Here is a 10,780-nt window from a genome sequence, read left to right as displayed (position 1 = left end):
AATATTTAAATATTTAATATCATAATTACAGTAGAGCATCAATTATCCGACCCCCGATTAACCGACTTATCGGTTAACCGATCGCGTTCTAGTCGGCAAATTCAAATGTCCGCTAGTGATGTGGCGCTACAATATTTGGTTATGTCTTGACTACTTTAATATTATTTTTGTTAAATTTTTGCATCTTTTAGCTGGCAGCACTGGCTCGACCATGAAAGGGAGGCTAGTATTTAAACCAGGCCTAATACACTATACTAATAATGTATTTTTTCATACTTTTCGGTTATCCGACTTTTCAGTTATCCGACCAACCCCAGTCCCCAATTAAGACGGATAATCGATGCTCTACTGTATTTATTTTTATTTTATAACTCTTTCGGTTTTTAATATAATAAGACAATTTCAACAAACGTAACAGAACCATACACGCACACAGCTAGCCGGATGTGACAGAGGTTCCATCGTTCTCGTGATGCTTTGCGCTTTGTTGTTTTACATAAGTGAATAATTTTGACTTCTATTGCTGAGAATAAAAGAAAAAGTCGCAGGGTACCAAATCTGGGCTGTACGGTAAACGTTTTTCTTGGTCAAAAATTTAGTCATCACGTTAGCAACTTGCGGGCGTGTTGTTATGGTGCAGCCGTCAAACATTTGCATGGAAATTGAGACTTTTCTTGTATGTAGAATTGACAAGTAGTACTGTACGACGACTGTTTTATGGGCTGAAATATACAATTCCTTGGCAATCAAAGTAAGTGACGAGTAATGACTATTTCCTTGCAGCTGACAGAGCAACTCTTGCCCTTTTGGGGTAAAAGATAATGATTTTTACCCTAAGGTAACCTGTTTGCTTTGCTAGCCAGAAGGACGAGGTGGTTAAAACGATAGTACTATTTTTCACACGCACCGGATAAGACTGTCACACATCGAATATCTGACTACGTAGTGTACGAGATTTTATGAGAGAATTTCAGACGTTTGTCCGGCAGTTGGACACCGGATATCCGTATGAAGATAGACAAAATCTCGGCGTTTTCCGGTGTCGGACGCTAAATATCCGACGCTGGACATGTTAAGATGTACAGAATTCATTGCGATCTCATATGAACTATCCAGTAGTATTTTGGCAGCAGCGAGAATATACAAACCCGTTCCATAGCGGGCATGACAAGTATAACTGAACTTAATGCTTAAACTAGTTATAGTCCGATATCTGACAACGGATAATGTGAAATTAGGCTTAGACTACCGCTCTGGGGGACTTTGAATCGAATGAGCATCCCCAAAAATTTTTCGGGTTTGGTCTGTCCAGAATATGTTTGGCTCCATCCCTTATCACCCGTCCGCACCATTGTGGATTCTACTGAATCCACTATGGGTCTGAAAAAGGTCTTCTTAATTCCCACAAGACGTAAGAGTAAAATAAACCCAATTTGCTCTTAGAATCAAAATGATGTATCAAGATTTCATCACCAGTGACAACTGACTACGGAAAGATCAGATCACCCAGATCAACCGCAAGACGTTGTAACTATTGGCAGACTTTCATTTAAACGTATAGTAGGCTACTTTAGATTAGGCGTCATAAGTTAGGGGAGCCAGAGAAAATACACTTTTCATATGCAAATGATCGTGCAAAATTATATGGACAATTTCACAGGAAACGTTCAACATATTGGCAAATTTATTGATGATAACTCGACAGTCTTTTCAGACGACAAAACCACCAGTATATAGTTCTTCAGTCAGCATTCTCAAACGAATATGTAAACTTCTCTGTTTTAATAGAAATTGATTCCAAACCTTTAGAGAATAGATTGGATCATCAAAATGCTATGGATCATGGAAGCACTTCCTCATTATATGCTTATTTCATAAGCGTCCACTGATATTTCTCGCAAGCGAAAGTAAAATTTAACTCTATTTACTGATCACGATCAAACTTCATTTTGTTTTAAGAGCAACAAATGACATTTGTTCATTGCTCTCTTGTAGTCAAACGAAGCATCATATTTCTATGCGTCTTTTCTAAGACACATCCATGAAAGATATTTGAATATCTTTTTAAAAATAATTTAGCCAGATATTTCAGACCCAATCCCTCATTGATAGACCTGGACGGATCGAGTTGGACATTTTGAAAAGCTCTCAGAAAATCAGTAATTATAAAGCCTAAATTGGAATCTGAACACGACCCCATAATTTATCATATACACTATATTTAAGATTGGGATGTCCTGTTCCTCGCTGCCGTACTGGCCAAATTCATTTCAGTTCAGTAGGATAGAAGGCCACATAGTAAAATAGTGACCTATCAGCATGGCCGGATGACTGAGGCAGGAAAAGCGTCAGCCTGCCACTCTGGAGGACACGGGATCGAATCGGGTAGGCGAAGAACTCCAGGAAGCAGTTTGTTTCTGATATGTCGGTGTAGTGGATGGAATCGCCCAAGCGAGCGATTCCCGCTCTGTTTGTAACCTAACGGGAACTTTCGTAATTCAAAATCATAGCCGTTACGGAAGAACCGTTAGAAAAGGTCTGTTGGGAAAGCCGTTGTAGTTTGAATCGATGATCGACGGACGATTGGCTGTCGGAGAATGGCCGTTGGCCGGACTTTATAAAGACATCGAAGCTGATTGGCGGAGAATTTGAACGCCGGTTACTATATAAGAAGCAGTTTTCGGCGGGAAAAGAGATTCTATCTATCTCTCTTTGGGACCTTGCTGAAACCTGGTGTAAGTGGGTTAGTATAGTCGGTTGTAACTTAGTTTAGTGTATTGTGGATACCTAGTTGTAACGTTATTTTGTATTTATTTTGTATGTTTGTCTCATCAATATAAACGTTGTGTTTTGTCAATCCGACTGGTATTATTTTGAACATTACTGGTACAGTCGACAGGATACGTTGGATTACGTCGAATTATCCTGGATTACACAAAGAATTGGAAGAACTGAGCTACGGCAGAGAAGCAGACGTACAGAGCATCACCAGCAATTATACCCAGGTAAATTATTTGTTTCTCGCTAGCACACAAAGATGCCGAGAATCGCGGCAGCTAGGGACTGGGAAAATGACGAGCCGGGGATGGCGCGTAGGATAAGCAGGTCGAGTCATGAACTCGAAGCACGTAGGTTACGGGCTGAGCTCGCGAAAATCGAGTCCGAGACGAGGAGAGCAGAGATAGAATTAGAACAGTTTAAGTTACGGCTGGGGATCACCAGAAAATTAGACGATACGAGGCGGCAGGAACAGCAAACACGACCCAGAGGACTTAAAGTCGATGGAAACCGCGACTTCGGGGATAGAACAAACTCGTCGGGAAACAAGCCGTGAGTGAAACTGGATGGGCCAAGGGAAACTGACCGGCAGAAAAGAGGGTGTCCTGATAGGCGGGTAGACGGCGAGGCCGAACGCATGCGACCCAAGGCAGCGGACCGCGTGGTGGCGGAGGTGAGAGCATCCAAACACTCCGGGTCACCGGGGCAGTTTCTTTCTGATATGTCGGGTCGTCCCTCACCACCCGCCACTCCCGTTATGGGCCTGGCCGAATCCGTGATGAGCGTGATAGAGGCCTCATACGCTGATGTCCTGAGGCAAGAATTCTAATTCTAGAAAACATATTTTATTATTCAATCAATAACTAATGATTTGTTCGTGTATATAATACAATATTTAACAAACGTGATGATAAAAATCAAAACATTTAGGGGAGAGCGGGGCTAAAAGTTCCCGGGGTAAGTTGTTCCGATTGAAATAGCTCCACAAGGAAAAAATATATATATAATTAGTAAATATGTCATGAAATCGAACGTTTCTGCGCACCGACGGCAGCTATCTTAATCAGGCCAGTGACGTCCGGTACATTGGAAAGAGAGCCTGTACGTCGCTGATCCACATAAGTAAATATTTTCGTGTTTGATATTTTTGGTATATCTTGCGAATTTAAATAATTAGCGATTAGTTGTTTGGTATTTTTATTCAAAAATATATCGAGTATCTTGATATACTACGCTAAAACTGTATATGTCTCGTAACCTAATCTAGTAGTTGCTGTTTTGAACCCATGTGTTATCGGGGCTAGATGTTCCCTTCTTTGGGGGCATGTTGTGACCTTGGAACAACTTGCCCCAGTTCATCTGTACCGGTAATGCAGTAAAAATAATGTTTTTTTTTCCTTTTGCAGTATGCGGACTTATATTCGAAAAGCAACACGGGGTTCTGTATCTCGGGAGTTGATGCAAAGAGCTGCAGATGCAGTTATTAAAGATGGCTAAAAAATAAAAACTGTTGCCAGAGAATTAGATATTTATCATATAACGTTATATAGATTTGTAAAGAAGTTGAAACCTGGAGTAGAAAACGCTGCGATTGGCTACAAAAAAGTAAAATTGGTCTTTATTGAAGAACAGGAAAACAAGTTAGCAGAGTATTTGTTAAATGTAAGCTTTACTGACGAAAGACAAATCTTGGATCAGTCAGGGTCATCGGGAGTTGTAAATTTGCCTGCAACTTCTGGTGTTATACAAGAACTTGGAAAGGATGTTCCTTTCTCTTCTTTTCTTTAAGTAAAAGTTATAAATGTTGAAACGTAAAAATGTTTTATTTATAATAAATTTAAGAAAAACAACTAATTATTGATAAGATATTATTGATTAGTCTTTAAATACATACTTAGTTAAATAAATTATTGTTTTTTTTACATATTACACCTTCCATAGATCTTGTAACAACTTGCCCCACCCTGTTAACAACTAGCCCCGAACCGGGGTAAGTTGTTACTTTCTGACTTTAGGTATTGTATTATTAATTATAAAAAAAACTTACAAAAAATCAACCCCAAAAACTGTATTTAAAGCAAAATTAGATATATTACTGAATTTTAATCTCTTAATACTTATGCTAGAATTATGTTTCCTTAACAAAATATAAGGTTGATTAAAGAACGGAACTTGTAGTCCCGCTCTCCCCTATGGAAATATAAATTGCCATAAATATTGTTATCTGTATGACTTGTTGATTATGTAATAATTGAAACTGGAACATTGTTAAACATTGAATTAGCCACAACCAATGTTCAACAATCAGATTTATTATGGAAAATAGAGTATGAGATTAATTTAAATTAGTTTTTTAAATCTAAAACGTTTATATTTAATATATATATTTATCTTTTATTACTTAAATTTATGTAGAAAGGAAAAGCACAGAAAAAAACAAAATCGAAAAGACAGTCACCAAAATTTGTTCCTGCCACAATCAAGGGAACCAAACCTACTCCCGCCACAACCAAGGGAACCAAACCTGCCCCCAACTATAAAAAGAAAGTGACTGTTAAAGGTAAATTCTCGTTAATACGTTCATTATTATTTATATCTCGAACCATAATTACTTTTGATTATTCTACCGAAGAATTATGGAAAACGTCCCAGTTCCCGTAAGCATATATTAAACAATATATGCCTTATGTGACCCGAGATCGAATCCGGGCACCCGCAGGACTTTTTCATGGGCAGTCCGTATGTCGTGGCCTCAACCCTCACCAGCCGATCGTTTCCACGTGAGCCTGGTCGAACCCACGATGGATACGAAAAAATACCCCGTTAGAGGCCCATGGAGAGGAAAGAGTGAAGCCTGACCTCATAATATTTGAAAATACTATCAAAAAAAAAAAAAAAAAAAAGCTAATGCTGAATTCGATTCTGTTCCTCATAAATCTTGTACAAGTACTTCGAGTAGTAGATTCTTCTCTATTCTCATGCATATTAGTAAATCCATTGTCTATCAGTGTTTCCCAAAATTTTTGGACTACTGTCCTCCTTTGCTCCACATATTTCTTATACACAGTATATATTTTTTGTTCAAAATGAATTTTTGTCCCTCTTGTCTTTCAACAGTCCTACTACACCTTAGTTTCCAATGTCTCCTTGAATCTTCTACCGTTCTTAAGGAAGCGGTAGCGCCCACTTTGGGAATCACTGATCTATCGGATCTTTGTTAATTGATAAATTGAAGTCTATGTGATAATGTCGTGCGTTATAAAAAAAAACCATTGTAGAAAACAATTTAAAATTTGTATAATTAATTTGTAGGAATTATATCTAATTTTTCCCAATGACTATTTAAAATAAATATTTATTCCTTTCAGAAAATTTAAATCTTAAAAACTTAATAGAAAAACAAATGACAAAAGAAGAAATTCATGAAATTTAAAAAAATAGATTACAAACGTTTTTAAAAGATGATTTAAAAAACACAGATCAAGATAAATTAAAACGTCACATTCCATAACACAAGATGAAATTATAAATGTAATTTGATTCTACTTTGGGAATCACTGATCTATCGGATCTTTGTTAATTGATAAATTGAAGTCTATGTGATAATGTCGTGCGTTATAAAAAAACCATTGTAGAAAACAATTTAAAATTTGTATAATTAATTTGTAGCAATTATATATAAATTCCTACAAATTAATTATACAAATTTTAAATTGTTTTCTACAATGGTTTTTTTTATAACGCACGACATTATCACATAGACTTCAATTTATCAATTAACAAAGATCCGATAGATCAGTGATTCCCAAAGTAGAATCAAATTACATTTATAATTTCTTTATATCATCTTGTGCTAATATATATTTGTTTTTTCTGGAACGTAACGTTTTAAATCATCTGGATCACTGTTTTTCAAATAAATATCTAGGAAAGTTTGCAATCTATTTGAAAAACAGTGATGCAGATGATTTAAAACGTTACGTTCCAGAAAAAACAAATATATATTAGCACAAGATGACAAGATGAAATTATAAATGTAATTTGATTCTACTTTGGGAATCACTGATCTATCGGATCTTTGTTAATTGATAAATTGAAGTCTATGTGATAATGTCGTGCGTTATAAAAAAACCATTGTAGAAAACAATTTAAAATTTGTATAATTAATTTGTAGCAATTATATATAAATTCCTACAAATTAATTATACAAATTTTAAATTGTTTTCTACAATGGTTTTTTTTATAACGCACGACATTATCACATAGACTTCAATTTATCAATTAACAAAGATCCGATAGATCAGTGATTCCCAAAGTAGAATCAAATTACATTTATAATTTCTTTATATCATCTTGTGCTAATATATATTTGTTTTTTCTGGAACGTAACGTTTTAAATCATCTGGATCACTGTTTTTCAAATAAATATCTAGGAAAGTTTGCAATCTATTTGAAAAACAGTGATGCAGATGATTTAAAACGTTACGTTCCAGAAAAAACAAATATATATTAGCACAAGATGACAAGATGAAATTATAAATGTAATTTGATTCTACTTTGGGAATCACTGATCTATCGGATCTTTGTTAATTGATAAATTGAAGTCTATGTGATAATGTCGTGCGTTATAAAAAAACCATTGTAGAAAACAATTTAAAATTTGTATAATTAATTTTGAATAGATAATTAATATATATAATTCCTACAAATTAATTATACAAATTTTAAATTGTTTTCTACAATGGTTTTTTTATAACGCACGACATTATCACATAGACTTCAATTTATCAATTAACAAAGATCCGATAGATCAGTGATTCCCAAAGTAGAATCAAATTACATTTATAATTTCTTTATATCATCTTGTGCTAATATATATTTGTTTTTTCTGGAACGTAACGTTTTAAATCATCTGGATCACTGTTTTTCAAATAAATATCTAGGAAAGTTTGCAATCTATTTGAAAAACAGTGATGCAGATGATTTAAAACGTTACGTTCCAGAAAAAACAAATATATATTAGCACAAGATGATATAAAGAAATTATAAATGTAATTTGATTCTACTTTGGGAATCACTGATCTATCGGATCTTTGTTAATTGATAAATTGAAGTCTATGTGATAATGTCGTGCGTTATAAAAAAACCATTGTAGAAAACAATTTAAAATTTGTATAATTAATTTGTAGGAATTATATATATAATTCCTACAAATTAATTATACAAATTTTAAATTGTTTTCTACAATGGTTTTTTTATAACGCACGACATTATCACATAGACTTCAATTTATCAATTAACAAAGATCCGATAGATCAGTGATTCCCAAAGTAGAATCAAATTACATTTATAATTTCTTTATATCATCTTGTGCTAATATATATTTGTTTTTTCTGGAACGTAACGTTTTAAATCATCTGGATCACTGTTTTTCAAATAAATATCTAGGAAAGTTTGCAATCTATTTGAAAAACAGTGATGCAGATGATTTAAAACGTTACGTTCCAGAAAAAACAAATATATATTAGCACAAGATGATAAAAGAAATTATAAATGTAATTTGATTCTACTTTGGGAATCACTGATCTATCGGATCTTTGTTAATTGATAAATTGAAGTCTATGTGATAATGTCGTGCGTTATAAAAAAACCATTGTAGAAAACAATTTAAAATTTGTATAATTAATTTGTAGCAATTATATATAAATTCCTACAAATTAATTATACAAATTTTAAATTGTTTTCTACAATGGTTTTTTTATAACGCACGACATTATCACATAGACTTCAATTTATCAATTAACAAAGATCCGATAGATCAGTGATTCCCAAAGTAGAATCAAATTACATTTATAATTTCTTTATATCATCTTGTGCTAATATATATTTGTTTTTTCTGGAACGTAACGTTTTAAATCATCTGGATCACTGTTTTTCAAATAAATATCTAGGAAAGTTTGCAATCTATTTGAAAAACAGTGATGCAGATGATTTAAAACGTTACGTTCCAGAAAAAACAAATATATATTAGCACAAGATGACAAGATGAAATTATAAATGTAATTTGATTCTACTTTGGGAATCACTGATCTATCGGATCTTTGTTAATTGATAAATTGAAGTCTATGTGATAATGTCGTGCGTTATAAAAAAACCATTGTAGAAAACAATTTAAAATTTGTATAATTAATTTGTAGGAATTATATATAAATTCCTTTACCCAATGACGTATTTAAAATAAATATTTATTTCTTTCAGAAAATTTAAATCTGAAAAAAATAATTGACGAAGAAAACACCAAAGAACAAATGGATCAAATTAAACAAGAAGGACTGCAAACGCTTCCATCGCTTCCAATGACGGCACGCCACTGGTGTTTTGCAAATCAAGATCTAGAAAAGTTTGCAGTCTTTCTTGTTTAATTTGATCCATTTGTTCTTTGGTGTTTTCTTCGTCAATTACGGCTGGTTTGGTGTTCCAGAAGAAACAAATAAAAATGAGCTCAAGATGGAACGAAAAGAAATTTAATCGATTTATATCGGATTTAAGAGAGAAGATAGTAAAAAAATTTTAGTCAATTAAATTCTTATACAAATGACCAATTCGACGTTGATATAAAGAAATTACAGTAGAGAGTCATTAATCGGAACCCCGGTAATCGGAACGATTTTCAGTCGGACTGTGTCGTGCTGAATCGAACTTTTTTTATACTAGATTTACTTCTAAAGTATAATTTTTATGTTTTTATATTTTTCAATATATTTATTTTGTTTGTACAAAATAAAGAAATAATTTTTAAAAATACAATAGTCTCGATTATTATTGTGAAGCTTCGGAAGTGGGCCTACTATTTGTGCAAATAAGAAAATTTTTTCTAATTTTTGTATAGAAAAAAATAATTATTATTATTATAAATTAATGTTGTAAAAAGAAACCGTCAAACAAGAAAAAAATAGTGAAAACGAAAAATGAAAATTACATGTCCATAAAATGTGACATGCCTGTAGAAATTTCCGACAGACTTCTCAGGTTGAAACAATGGATGAATTTGAGTACTTAGATCGAACATCTTCGATAGGAATCGAATTGTCCGTCGATGTTGACTTATCCAACGACCTGGGTTCCGATCTCGTTACAATTCGTAACGAAGGGGGGGACCAATTGGAGAGAGGGAGTCAGTCGGCATCGACTTATCGAAATGTTCGATCTGGGACTCAAAGGAAAGTTATAAAAACCGTCAAAAAGGGAAGTGACGCTCTCTCAGTTATCTCGGTTCTTTGTTCTCGGAGCAAAGCTCCGAGAACCAAGTTGGCTCGCGATCTCACGACTGTTTTTTTTCGTGATCTTCGGCAGTTGGATTACATCTCTTGGAATGTCACCGCTCTCCTGGATTTATAACCTGTGATCTGAATCGTCCCAGCTTCCGGAACTCTCCCTCAAGAAACGGAATAGTGCTCCCCGGGATCACCATATTCCTGCGAAAACGTCGGAGAACTTTTCTTGTGTACTTTCGATTTCGAGAAGGGGCCCAGAAGACTCGAACGCCGCTGTTGATAAAAGTGTATCGTAGTTGTAAGCACCTTTTGTTATATAAACGGGTTACGAATGAAAGCCTGTCTCTGACCCCCGTATTCACCAACGCGAGTTAAACAGAGAGTTGACGAACTCGAGTTTAGATGTAACTCGAAGTCAGATTACGAGTTGCTCTTCTTTCGTATTCAGATAAAAATTTAACTCTAGAGTTTCGCTACTCTAGAGTTAATATTTAAAAACAATCCTGCGTTCGAGATTAAACAAGTTTTCTTTCGTAAGCAGCGTGTTGATTGGTTGAAAGCAAATAATTGGTAGAAAATGGCGGAAAATGAAGAGGAAAGTAGTGTTCGCCGTAATTTCACGAGTTTTGAAAAAGAAATACTACTGGAATTAGTCGAGAAGCATAAAAATATAATAGAAAACAAAAAAAAAACAAAAAAAAAACAAACGCGGTTTCTTCAAAACAGAA

This window comes from Centruroides vittatus, unplaced genomic scaffold (assembly GCF_030686945.1).
Source record: "Centruroides vittatus isolate TY-2023 unplaced genomic scaffold, ASM3068694v2 contig_364, whole genome shotgun sequence".
Taxonomy (NCBI): domain Eukaryota; kingdom Metazoa; phylum Arthropoda; class Arachnida; order Scorpiones; family Buthidae; genus Centruroides; species Centruroides vittatus.
The sequence above is the reverse complement of the archived record's forward strand: the minus strand, read 5'-3'. Positions refer to the sequence as shown.